We start from the raw sequence: 13670 nt of genomic DNA, 5'->3' as shown, positions 1-13670 counted from the left end.
ATCTACTGATTGGCTGGGCCAGACAGAAGATTTAAGAGATCCAGGCAGCAAGTTCATGCTGAATAAGTGCCTGCCAGCTTGGGTGGGGGTGGGGGAGGCAAAGGCCAAGAGACATTCTCTCTCCCTTGGGTATATTGAGGAAGTCCCCAGATGGCAGCTCTTAGTCAAGTTTTCCTTGGCCAGCAGGATGGGGTGTTTTTATTTAAAGGCAAACATACAAAAATAAAATAAAATTAAAAAGCAATAAAGTGTGCAAGAAATTTTTTAAAAATTAATAAATGAAGGCAGACACACATTCCAAAATGGTTCTCCCAGCAGCACATTTAGCAACTTTGATCCACAAGGCATGAGTTTACAACCTCTGGTTACCACCTAGAAGAGTAGGAGGCAACATGTCTCCACTTGAAAGCGTAATACACAACACAAGGCGCCCAACAAGAAGGACAAGAGGATGGTACAAAAAATACATGCTGGAGGAGTAGGAGGGGAGGATCCCCCCTGGGAACCAGAGCACAGGGACCAGGGACCTTCCCTTTGTGGTTCACACTGGGGAACTTCCACTTGCTTTGTGCCCAAACTTGATAGCTTAACAGATACCTCAGTTTCCGAGCACTGCTGTAACGAGGTAGCGCAAACGGGGTGACTTAGAACAACCAAAGTGTATTCCCTCACAGTCCTAGAAGCTAGAAGCTGAAATCAAGGTGTCGGCGGGTGGTGGTTCCTTTGGCAGCTCTGAGGGAGAATCTGGATCACAACTTCCTCTTAGCTTCTGGAGTTGCAGACCATCTTTGAGGTACCTCCATTTCTGCTTCCATAGTCGTGGCGTTCTTCCCTGTGTCTGCATCTCAACACAGTGTTCTCTCTGTGTGTCTGTCTCTGAGTCTCCTCGTCTTATAAAGATGGCAGTCAGATTGGAATAAGGACCCACCCTACTCCAGTAGACTTCATGTTAACATATCTTAACTACATCTGCCAAGACCCTGCTTCCAAACAAGATCACAGCACCAGGTCCAAGGGGTTTAACCGTATGTCTGTTAGTGAGGCAGCTAGACCCACAGCAACAGGACTATAAAGTTGGGCAGATTTGGAGTGTGTATTTAGGCCTCTTCAGTGGTGTCTTGGGAAATGTTTAACAACCAGAGAGATTTTCAGGGGAGAAAAAGCCCTCGTTCATAGTGTTTGCAGATTTTCATGGTGTAACTATTCCCTCCAGGCCGACTGCAAGCTGCCAACATGACACCCAGCTCGTAAAATTCCAGAGAATTTACCAATGGGTGGCTCTCATCCACTGGTACTAACTGGCCCCAGCATGCCACTGGGCCTGTTATATTAAAAATGTCACAGGTTAAAAGGAGTTTTCCATTACAATTTGTTTTAAATATTTGCATATTGAGGCCAAGATGCCCCTACAACTTTTGATTATCAAAACGTAAAATGGTTGATTTATATATAACTCATACCAAATTTTAAATCAAGCATGCCTCTGGGTCATTCTGTTTTCTGAGCCTCATTTACCCTGAAAGACTTCAGCATTTTCTTCGCAGCCCTTCCACACACACTGCCCCCTACCTTTGATGTGTCCACCCTCCATGTTTCCGTGTCCTCCCCCTACCCGTTCCCAGATCTGACACCTCACATATTCTCTCAGGACTCTGGCACTCAGCTCTGCCTCCACACCAAATCCTGTCACCAACTTGGGGCCCTTCAGCTCCCAGGTGGTTTTCCAAGCCAGCACCCTTTCCCTCATGGCTCCTTGCCCTACTAGGATATCCTCCAGCTCTCAAACCTTGAACTCCAAACTCACACTCTAAGCCCATCCTGCCTACCTCACCAGCTAACTCCTCTCTGTACATAACATTTACATTTCACTCATACCTCCAGCTCCCCATATCTATCAACCAAGTCCCTTTCTTCAACCCTTTCCCCTTCAACTTAGACTCTGGCATCACCATTGTAACTATTACCTTGTCAACACCCCTAATTTCTTCCACCGCTACAGCCGAGAGTCGATTGCCCACTCACTGGTGAGGCAGACGTTGCCACCATAGGCCCATGGTCTCCAAATCCAGCTGTATCCCTGTCCCACATGCTTCTCTGTGTCCCAGAGGGCCCTAGTCTTTTTACTATGCTCCACCACCCTCCTCAATCTCCTGTTTCACTTTCAGCAAAAGACATTATGAGTGCCACATAGGAAAAAGCTTAGAGAGCACTCTGTTGTTTACAAAGCATTTTCACATAGGTTCATTTAACCCACAGTGATTGGTACAGGTAGGCAGGGTATATGTTATTATTTCCATTTTACAAATCAAGAAACTGAGGCTCAGAGAACGTTTCGATCAACATCAGATAATTATTAGCAGAAGCTGATAGAAACACACGTCTCCCAATTCCGAGAATCCCAGGTCAAGCAGTAAAGTCGGTGATTTGTCCAAGGGCACCAATGAGTCCTTGGCACATGGGATGAGCATGTACCCATGTCTCTGGGTACCTTCCAACGTCTTTATGTCCCTCTAGAATGTGCTGCCTTCTCAGCTGCCTTATTGCTCTCAAAGTACCTAGAGTTCATTTACTCTCTCTTTAAAAGTAAAAAGTAGATGACATTGAATAAAATAAAATAAAACAGTTTTATTTTTCTTTCTTTTGTGAGTTGTTACCACCAATGACTGTTTCCTTGTGTTAGTGTTTTTCTGGTAGAGAGTTCTCAGAGTCTTTGGTGAAACAAACCTGTTTACTCTCAGCTTCTATCATATGGTTATGAGATGGAGGGAGCCAGGCCAGCACTCTGATCTAGAAATGTCATCCCACAGACCCCAGATTCTTCCCTGTTGGCCTACACAGGTGGATCATGGGTGGATCCATGCAGACTTACAAGCTGATTTTCTGTAAACACATGCTACAAGCCAAAGCCACTTCCATTGGGAATTGGGGCCATAGTGAGTCACTTCCTGCAATTCCAGACAGATAAGAATCTTAGCTCTTTCCTGGGCCTTCCAGGGAAGCATGAAAACCAAAGGCAATTTGCTTCTGTTGATTAAAAAAAAAAAAAAAAAAAAAAAGGACCACCTTGTCCCAGTTTTTTTTGCTGACACTTGCTTTGTTCATGCTGCACCTACGTCATTGTGCATTGTTGTAAACAGAGGCAGACATTCAAAAGAAGTGCTGACACCCCTTGTCACCTGGTACAGACTGCATGTCTGCCCCTCATATGTTGCCTTGGAGATATGTTGCTTCCACTGTATTGGACTGAACCCCACTCCCATCAGAACTGATATCTACATGGTATGCCAGAAACAGTGATCTGGGAAATGGATGATTTGGCTTCTAATTGTGGTTCTGGGTAAGACATGCCTTCCTGATAGCCATTCCTGCTCTCTCAGACAAGGGGTTTGCTGTGGCTGAAGCTGACTCAGCAGCACTGTAGAAACTGCTTATGCTGTTAGCACGAAGAGCACTTCTGGAGAGCTCAGAATCCAAAAAGTGCTGTAAGAAGACAGGTTGGAGGAGTCACCTTTGAATGAGATTACAGTAAGTTTGTCACTGGACAATGTTTCCTAAAAGGGCTAGAGGAGATGGAAAGTGAGGAGCAGCAACATGTCAGGCCATGAGGAACAAACCAAATGAAGGGAAAGCCCAGGCCTGTTCCATGAGTGAATCAGCAGATAGCACACAGCTGTAGAATTATTCATTCATGCACGTTGTAAGCTGTTTTTATGGGCAAATTTGGGGGAACATTAAAGGATTTTGCTGGTCCATGGGAAACTTGAAGACAATGTGGGGCACTCTTGGTGGCTCTGAAGACAGTGGTTTAAGAGGGATATCTCACAGTCCCTACCCTTGGCAGTCTACAGTGACCATGTCATCCTCGCCCTTCCACGGGAGAGTGGACTGGTGGGAAGAATACAGGGCCATTGCAAACATTAAATGAAATTATTCATGCAAAGCCCAAGAATGTAGCTTTCAGTAAAGAGTAGCAACTGTTAATGTTCTGTGGATTACCTCAAAGGCAAAGGAACGTGGAGAACCTCCTGGTAGCTCCAAGAGGCACTCAAGTTTGGTATGTTCAGACATGTGGGGGGAAAAAGAACCTGCTGCTGCTGCCCCTGAGGTTGGATCAACAGCTCATGCCTTCAGACATGTCCCACTGCTAAGGAGGGAGCACCTCCGGACTTATGCAGAATGTAGCAACAGTGCTGGGAGGCAGCTACCCCACAGGCTAGGCGTACCAGATAGAATCATTTAGACCTAGGTTAGAATCGTGGCTTTGCCACCTTACAGAACTTATTTCAACCCTCTGAACCTCAGTTTCCTCATCTCTAAAATGTGCAAACATTTGTTAAATAAATGTCTTTTGATCAAATGTAAGTGACACTACTTTCTACGTGGCTCTTTATGGCAATTACATAATTCCTAAGCCTACTGGTGGCATAAAAGATGTGATGGCTAATTTTATGTGTCAGCTAGACTAGGCCATGGAGTGCCTAGTGTCTGGCCAAAAACATTATCCTAGATATATCTGTGAGGGTGTTTTTGGATGAGATTAACATTTGAATCTGTAGGCTCAGTAAAACCGATTACTCTCCCTAGGTGGGTGGGTCTCACTAATCAGTTGAAGGCTTGGATAAAAGAAAAAGGCTGACCCTCCTGCAAGGAAGAGGAGATTTCCTTCCGCCAAACTGTCATGTGCTAGGACATTGGTTCTTTCCTGCCCTCAGACTGTAACTGTACCTTGGTGTTTCCTGGGTCTCTATCCTGCTGGCATTTGGACTAGAAATATACTATTGGCTCTCATGGGTCTCTAGCATGCCAAATGAAGGTCTTAGGACTTGTCAGGCTCTATGATTGTGTGAGCCAATTCCTTACAATAAACCATGGATATAGATATGGATACAGATATAGACATAGCTAGATATCTCCTATTTGCTCTGCTTCTCTGGAGCACCCTAATACAGTAGGCACTAAATACAAAAAAATTGTTTTTATGATTGCTATTTCTGTTAGTTTAGAACTTGGCAAGAAATGTTGTCTTTATGTAAATCTGACTGAAATTATGTTTGAGAGATGGGGAAAATAGCAATAATGGCCTAAATAGCACTATTTGTGTGCTATTCAGAAGGTGTATTTGATATAAAACAAGCACTTATTATAACATGTATGTAGGTATGTATCAAGATATAGATACATTATATATTATAAATATGGCTTCTGGGGGCACTTTATCTTTTCTGGTATGGGCAATGACTTTGAGAAAGAAAAACGTAGGACTCAGACAGCTATCTCAGGATACTGTCAAAGGACACAATTTGGGTTTCCGGTGATGACCTTAGCTACCAGACATTACACACCCTGAAAGGGACCCACTGAAGCCTTTGAGGGTTATCAGTGACCTGGCAGGTAGGAAACTTGTCTTCAAATCAAGACTTTCATCTAAAATCTGAGTTGGAGAAAAGGAAAGGATCAAATTAAAATTTATGCTGTGAAGAGTAATAGAGGATAAAATGCCCAATAATTCTTAGGAAAAAACAGTATGGAGACTATCAGGAACAATACTTAGAGGTACAGACATCTATTTACCAAGGTTTATTGAATACCTAGGTGACCTGGGAACTTTAACAGAGAGAGAGAGAGACGTATGCATAATACATACTTACACATGTTCATATATGCATAGAATATTTCTGGAGAGCATGTGAAATTTGTCTCAAGTTCCATGGAGGGAAAGGACTGGGGACTATGAAAAACAATAGCATAAAGTTTCATGATGTTTAAATTTTTACTACATGCACGTATAACTTTTTAATTAAAACTCTATTTCCATTAAACTCTGCTTGGGGCAGGATCACAGATACTGAGAGGCCCACTTGCTTTGAGCAGCTGGGCACTGTCAATATTTAATAGCCTACCTCAGCGGCCTTGCCTTTCTGTCCTACTGCAACCAGTCTTCCCCTTCTAGCCATCTTCTACACCATCTCCAGTGTTCTCTTTGAAAAGTGTAAATTTACCTAAGCCAAGAAATCCTTGTTGCCCTTGTTTCCTACAGTAGAAAGTCTGATCTGCTTAGTATGGCATTAGTGGGAAGTGATACTGCACGTAGTACTACTAGTATCATTCCTGGGCCTTCCAGAAGTCCACTGCCTTCCTCTTTCCCTCTGTCACTATCCTAAACCAAACTCATCATCTTCCTGGTTTACCATGCTCTCCTGACAGTCCTTTCTGCGGTTTTTCTCCACTCCCACCTGTTCTCCATATACTACATTGTTTTAAAATGCAAATAGTATCCTAACTCTCGCCTGCTTATTCCTCTTTAAACTTGTAAACACTGTGGATGCCTGGCTGGCTCAGTTGGAAGAGCACGCAACTCTTAATGTTGGGATTGTGAGTTCAAGCCCTGTATTGAATGTAGAAATTACTAAAAAACAAATAAACTTTATTTAAAGAGAAAAAAAAAAAACTGTGCACTGATCTTAAGCTAAAATCCCAGCTCCTTAGCAGGGCAACCTTCTGCTTCCTTCTCCACTGCCATCTCTCTCCAATTCCTTATTCTTTCCTCAGATTCTATTTCCACTAATTACTATACACTGTTTAGTTCCTTGAAGGCACCATTCTCTCTTTGAGTCTTTGCACATGCTATTTCCTATCATAAGAAACTCTTCTACTCTTGGGGGGCCTGGGTGGTTCAGTTGGTTAAGCATCTGCTTTTGGCTTAGGTCGTGATCCCAGGGTCCTGGGATCGAGTCCCACAGCAGCCTCCCTGCTCAGTGGGGAGACTGCTTCTCCCTCTATCTCTGTGATTCCACTCATTTTCATTCTCTCTCAAATAAATAATAAAATCTAAAGAAAGGGAAGGAAAGAGAGAGAGAATGAAAAACTCTTCTACTCTCTCCTCACTGGTCTTCCAACCCCACCTTGCTCACTCCTTCAGCATAAAGGGTCGTAAAAATAAGAGAGCCATAAGAAAATCAGAAATAACTGAGGAAGAAAAAGTCACCCATTTAGGAGGAATCCTGTAGGAGTTCAGCTATCAGAAGGGAGATGTATGGAGTGCCTGGGTTAGGTACAGTTGGTTAAGCATCCTGACTCTTGGTTTTGGCTCAGACTGTGATCTCAGGGTAGTAAGGTCAAACCCTGTGTCAGCCTTCACGCTCAGTGCAGAGTCCACTCGAGACTCTCCCTCTCCCTCTGCCCCTCCCCCCCCAAAAAAAAATCTTAAGGAGGAGGAGGAGGAGGAGCAGAAGGAGGAGGAGACAGCTGTATGAGTGACACCATTGATGAAAGAAAGGGCTGGGCAGGCTGGAGAATGGAAAGAATAGAGGTCCCTCTAAAGAATAAAGTGGGGAGGGCTGAGTGAATGGGTGACAGAAGGGAGAGATTAGAGAAGGTGAAAGACCTTGAAAGCCAAGATAGAGTTTGATCTTCATTTTTCAAACAATGGGAAAACTTGAACTGTTTTTAAACTGGCAAATGACTACCTCCAGTTCTTATATTAGAAAGTTGTGAACAACAGAGTGCAGAGGAAAGAAGCTGGGGAGATGGGTGATCTTAGGGAAAGAGGATGAGTGTGTGCCCCAGGGCAGCAGCAGTCAGAACTAGAAGGAAGGGATGGATTTGAAAGAGATACGGAGATAACGTCCTGGGCTTAATGACAAAGTGAAGGGGAGGAGAGACCCAGGAATCAGAGCACACTCACGATGCTAGCCAGGGAATATGATGAGGTCATTGGCTGAGATGGGAATCACAAAAGGAGAGCAGATTTGGAGGAAGATAATGAATTAAGTTTGGAACATGTTGGACTTTTGGGTATAAGGTCAAGAAACCCATGTCCATAATTAAAATCATACACAACCCAGGGTACAGCGTGTGGAGACTTCCACAGAAACCACCTGCTAGGGTTGGTTTCATGTTTTCTGGTGTGGCATGTTTCCATGTCTCCCGTTTTCCATATCCTGACGAGGTCATGTGAATTGTTTGCCTTGCATGCAGGGAAGAAGTTGTAAAAACACAGGGCAAGTGGAGATAAAGTCTGTAAGTGGGAGAAGATCTGTTGGGCCAGGGCTGAAATTTGCACTGGAAAAATTGTTTTTCTCTCCAAGCTTGTGTCAATCACTACTCTTTCTCTTCAAGTCCCAATTCTGCTGTGATGAGCAAACTGAACTCTCAGGACAGTTTCACTTCTACTCTGCACTCAGCTCTGGGGGCACTCTGAAGCCACAGTGCAAACATTTTTCAAGTTACGCAGTTCCTTTTTTGCTTTTGAACTCTTCACAGGTGTATACCAGGTCTCCCAAGTCTTTTAATTCTTTAAAGGCCGAATGTATTCCCAAAATGCAATTTTTTAAATTGCCATATATTGTTTTAAAAAAACACAAAGTGGGGCGCCTGGGTGGCTCAGTGGGTTGGGCCGCTGCCTTCGGCTCAGGTCATGATCTCAGGTTCCTGGGATCGAGTCCCGCATCGGGCTCTCTGCTCAGCAGGGAGCCTGCTTCCCTCTCTCTCTCTCTGCCTGCCTCTCTGTCTAGTTGTGATCTCTCTCTGTCAAATAAATAAATAAATAAATCTTTAAAAAAAAACCACAAAATGGATTGAAACTGACACTGAATTCATTTGGGGAAGAAAGGAGAAAGGACAGTAACCACCTTAACAGGACAGAGTACATCAAGAGACAGTGTGTTGGTTAGAGGTGTGAGATAGTATCGGTTCCTAACCTAGAAAGGAACCTATTTGAACACAAAAGAAATGCTCTCCCCCTCTTCTAAGAATAATGATTTTGCATTCTAAATATGCTAAAAGGAAGAGAGGAATACTGGTATTCTAATTGTCAAGTAAGTTGTCTTCTCAACTGGCTACAAATGTTTTTTTCAGGTGCCACCTTTGGCTGATGAGCAATATTGATAAAATACAGGACTTGTCCTTTATGGTTAATTATTTAGTTGCATTAAACAGTGCAAGACTGAGGGTTAAGTCTTTGACTTCTTTTTAGTTCTTCCTTTTAGTTAGAGGTCCACTTGTGTGGCCATTGTGATGTTTGGGCAACTTAAAAGAAGGGTCTTCGGGACTCAGCTCATTACATAATTCCCTGGGCAGAGGAATGAAGGGATAACCCCAGGTATTGCCAGTGAGCAGACTGTGCACTTGTCATTGATGGAGGAAGATGTATGTGGGGGCAGTGGGGAGAAGAGATTTTTGTTGCTAGCTAATGAGTACCAGTAGGCTTCAGATCACAAAGATCTCTCTAGCTGCCTTGCCAGAAGCATCTGTCAGTCTACCATCAACATCAGTATTTAATATGGAACACTCCCTCCCCATTAGGATCACCCTTCAGCATGTATGGGAGCACTGGAAGAATGAGAACTACAACTCATAGCTTTCAACAGGGAGTGCAGTTAGCAGTGGGAAAGGAAAGTGCTTCAAAAATGGATGTGAGACTACTCTTGGGAACAGCATGAAACATGACTCTGGAGGTTGGCAAAGACCAGGAGAAAAAGACACTGGAGTGATTGCCGCACAATCTTGCCAAGGGCTCCATTCCCACTCCTTTTTAGAGCATACACCTTTCCCCTTCTGAGATTGCCCCAGGTACCAGGTGAACAGCAGGAAATCTCCTTCTTTGCTCTGGTGGCAGCAATGTCTGTTGGCTCTGTGTCACATTCCTTTCCAGACTTCACAGGCCTCAGGTTACAAAGGTCTTATTGCACAATTCTTAGGAGAATAGGCAGGGAGGCTGGGCTGGGATAAAGAAAAGTCCTGTGCACGTCAGAGATCCAGGTGTGGCCAGATGCCAAAGCACTCCAGGTGGTAGCAGCAAGAGAAAGAATCAAATGTCTTGATCTCTAGCAAGATAGCTTTCTTTTATTTTTTCTCCCAAGGCTGTTAAATAAGACTTATCAAGATGAAACTTTTGGGGGAATTTGATGGAAAACATTTCAAAAGTTCATTTGGCATACCTGCATTTCGGTTTACTGGACAGATTTGGGAATTTAAAACTCACAATGAAGAATCTGAAACTAAAGCTCTTTTTATCCCTCCATTTCTCATAACCAAATTTCTCCTAGAGTTTTATGCTACGTATGTATGCAATTACCCAATATATTACACAGCCTTTGAAAAATTAATATGGAATCTGAAAGAATACTACCACAGCCCTGTTTAAACCCTATGCCATGATGGAATGTTCTTTTCTCTTGGTGATCACTTAATAATACTTTTATTAAAGATGATCTGTGTGGATAGCTAGAAACGTATGGAAGATCCTTAAGTTAAAAACAACCTAGTGACCTAGAAAATATTCATCAGACCTCTGCAGCCGATGACTATGGGAATGAGATCTATATATATATTTAGCAATTCTTCATTTCATTTTCTTTCAGATTTGAGGGTTTCGGACATATATTGGTATATTTGCAATGAATTGAATTGGAAAAGGCTCTGAGTGTTTATATGCAGGGAATGCCTGGGCTCAAACTTACAAATTAGAGATGCAAGACCTGTGCAGCTCTACATAAAACAAACAAATCTAAGGGAGCACCTAAGATATCAAGGTAACTCCAAATAAAATATTAATTTGCGGCATAAGTTAGGAAAGGCTCATAAAGGAGACATATTAGGTAATAAGGATAGGCCAGTTACCACAGATGGTATGACAGCCATACCTGCCAGATGAAGTGTCCATTCATACATACATTTATGGAGTACACATGTGTATCACAGAGTAGGCACACACACATACACATAAACAAAGCAATCTACCTATACTGGAAAGACAAGGCCACAGAAAGTCTGCATGCTTATTATAAAGCAAAAAGGCCATTAATGGCATAAATGTCTTTTTTTTTTTCCCCCAGCATACTACTCCTAATCGGGCCTCAAGGCAGAGTAACCTGTGGATTTCCCTGGATTTATTTTTGTTGTTATCTCAGCCTGTTCAATGGGGTCTTGGGTGCCTTTTCTTGACCTTGACCAAAGCTTATTTTTATGTGGAGTGGTAAAGGCTAGAAGAGATTTGTGACTAGTGTCACTCGCCATAGAGTACTTGAATTGACCAACAAACACATCGAGGGAATAAAATGAGATTTCCTCCCTTAGGATACTCTAAAATAGCTGAAATATGAACCAAGAAATTCATTCAGCATGAATTAAGGGCAAGGAGTATTGAAGAAGCCACCAGGCTAATAGTAAGAGGCTTTAAGCTATGGTTCCCAAGCTAGCAATCCCTAGCTTAATGATCTAAGTCAAGACACAACCTCTCTATGCTGGTTTCTTCTTCTGGAAATGAGGACATTGGAATGGATGATCTCTCAGTTCCCTTCCAACTCTAAAATTCTTTGGTCTATGACTAACACAATGGTCAGAGAACATTATAGTCAATATATTTGCATAGACAAGTTAGGACATTCTATGTTTTTTGGATATTATTTCAGGTTAAACCTAAACTTAATTGTCACTGACTATGAATGAACTCTAAAAATTGGATCAGTGAAGTTTTAATTTTCAAGGACCTAAGATGTTGGATCATAATGTAATTGTAAAAATTATGGTTGCTTCTCTAGAGGGAAGTTGGATATATACTAGAGTTAATGTGAAAGTACATTTTGTTTTTACCTGGACCTCTGGATTTATCAATATGCTTTGGGTTATTTTTACTTTTATAGTATATACAGTGTTGGAATTACTGCTGGGATATATTTATTCCTGATGTGTTGGAGACCAAAGAGTGTTAAAAATTGTGTCCCATGGTTAGAGATTGTGTCTCCCTTCACCTTGTCTATTGCTGGTGGGGTCCCCTATGGGTAACTAATCTACCTGTCAGAAACTAGACTGCTGCTTCTACTGAGGGAATGTGGCAATAAACTTAGCTCTTGCAGGCAAATCTCAGCGTGCCTGCCTGAACAGTCCTGTACTCAGCTCTGGGGTCGCAGTGTGCTGAGACACAGAGGGAGGCCAGTGGAGATGAGTCAGGACCTGGCACCCACCCCACGCTCCGCCCTACTGGTAAACAGAACAGCTATTTGCCCGTCACTGGAGCCTCTCAGGGCCCCAAGACTACAGGAAGAAACAAATACTTTAGAAGCCAAAACCCCAAAGCAAGGTAAAGAAAACAGAAATGTCCGCATCCCCAGCGATGATTTCACTGGCGTGAGTTCTTTAGGGGGGGAGGAGTTGTAAATGGTTCCAGCTGAACTGTTTTACTTACTTCTCAACCATAAGGCCCTTCTCTTTCACTCTTTATAGGGGATGATGGCCTTTTTGCCTTTTAAGCCTTGAAATCTCAAAACCAGACTTTAGAATTAATTTCTATTGCTAACACATAATAAATTTATTTCTCCTCTTTTTATTACTTTTGTTTCTATTTTTATGCTATATTCTATTAAAATGCCTCTTTCAGTTAACTTTTTGTTTAGTTTATTTTTCCCTGTCATTATGGGGAGAAGCTATTAAAAGAATAAACATTACCAGGTAATAAATGTAAACTACTTTACAAAGTAATTTTACACTGACTTCTTGAGGTAATTGTTTCTTTTGCATTTTTACATTGGTTGGGGAGAGAACAGTAAGGGGCTGACAATCTTGGGAATGTTCTCATCTGGCTTCATGACAATAAATAAGTCTGGCTATTGGGAGAATAATCCTCAGCTCTCTTTTTGGTAGGACTACCTTCGGCCTTTTTTCTGCTCACTGTAAAGTGTCTGGTGTGTAGTCTCTGTGCTTACACTATTATTCCTAAGCCTGATGATACACTCGTCTTATGGTCTTCTCCTGTTTTTTTTTTTTAGATACCAGCAATTTCTGTTCTAAGCTTAGCAATTGTTACATACCTGAACTGGAGGCATGGCTGGCTGATTCCTTCTAGCTCTGTCAGGTAGCGTCCCACCTCTAATATATCAATAGCTGAACCTTCTGTTACCTTCTACTCAGTAGCCACAGCTGAGCCTGGGCTGGATATTGTGATGTCACAGAGTAGAATACTTGCTCCTCCCAAAGGCTCAGCTGAGACCCTCTGGCTTCAGCATTTTCTGTCTTGCGCATGATGGGAGGTGGGAAAGGTTAATCTTTTTATTTCTTAACTGAGCCATAGAATCATAGGATCTTACTATGGGTGGAGACCTTGGAGACCTAGTGACTAGATTTTAAATTAACTCCCTTATTTTACAGATGGGGAAATTCAAATTCCAGGTTGGTAAGCGGCAGAGCTAAATCTAAACCCACGTGCCCGCAGTGTCAGACCCCTGTTCTTCTGAACACATTGCACCCCTGCTGGGTCCTACTCTGTGGAGTTTGTCAACATCATTGTTCTCTGATAGATAGCTTGTTGGATGAGTTTTATCTGAATCCACCCATGACAAGAAACCATTCAGATAATGTGAATCGTGGGAAGAGAACAGAGTCTTAGTCTTAGTCTTCCGATCATTAGGTTTTATGACAATCTATAGGTACCAGAAATAGCTAATTTTAGTCCTGGCCCACACTCAGAAATCCTGAGCCACCAGACCTATTCTAGATTAACAAGTAATGGGACTTCTGAGTAACTGATGTTTTCAATGAGATTTAATGATAAGAATGCCCAACCCGGGATTAGCGATGGCTGCAATGCCATACAAGGTTCTAGTGTTTGTTGAGGAGAGAATGGGAAAAAATAATGGGTAAAGCAATAGATTTTCACTGGAATTTAACTCTCTTTC

The 13670-nt window shown here is 42.5% G+C and overlaps 1 protein-coding gene across 2 annotated transcripts in view; it reads right to left on the bottom strand.

Annotated features, from left to right (window-relative positions):
* The window catches only part of DNAJC5B (DnaJ heat shock protein family (Hsp40) member C5 beta), a 93126-nt gene extending 80214 nt beyond the window's left edge, over nt 1-12912 (bottom strand). For both annotated transcript variants that reach the window (XM_032847900.1, XM_032847901.1), the window contains exon 1: nt 12807-12912. The gene's annotated coding sequence lies outside the window, so the exon portion shown is untranslated. The remainder of the gene's footprint in view (nt 1-12806) is intronic.
* Between the last annotated feature and the right edge of the window lie 758 nt (nt 12913-13670).

The sequence above is a fragment of the Lontra canadensis genome, unplaced genomic scaffold, assembly GCF_010015895.1.
Source record: "Lontra canadensis isolate GAN:19392208 unplaced genomic scaffold, GSC_riverotter_1.0 scaffold195, whole genome shotgun sequence".
Taxonomy (NCBI): domain Eukaryota; kingdom Metazoa; phylum Chordata; class Mammalia; order Carnivora; family Mustelidae; genus Lontra; species Lontra canadensis.
The sequence above is the reverse complement of the archived record's forward strand: the minus strand, read 5'-3'. Positions and strand labels throughout refer to the sequence as shown.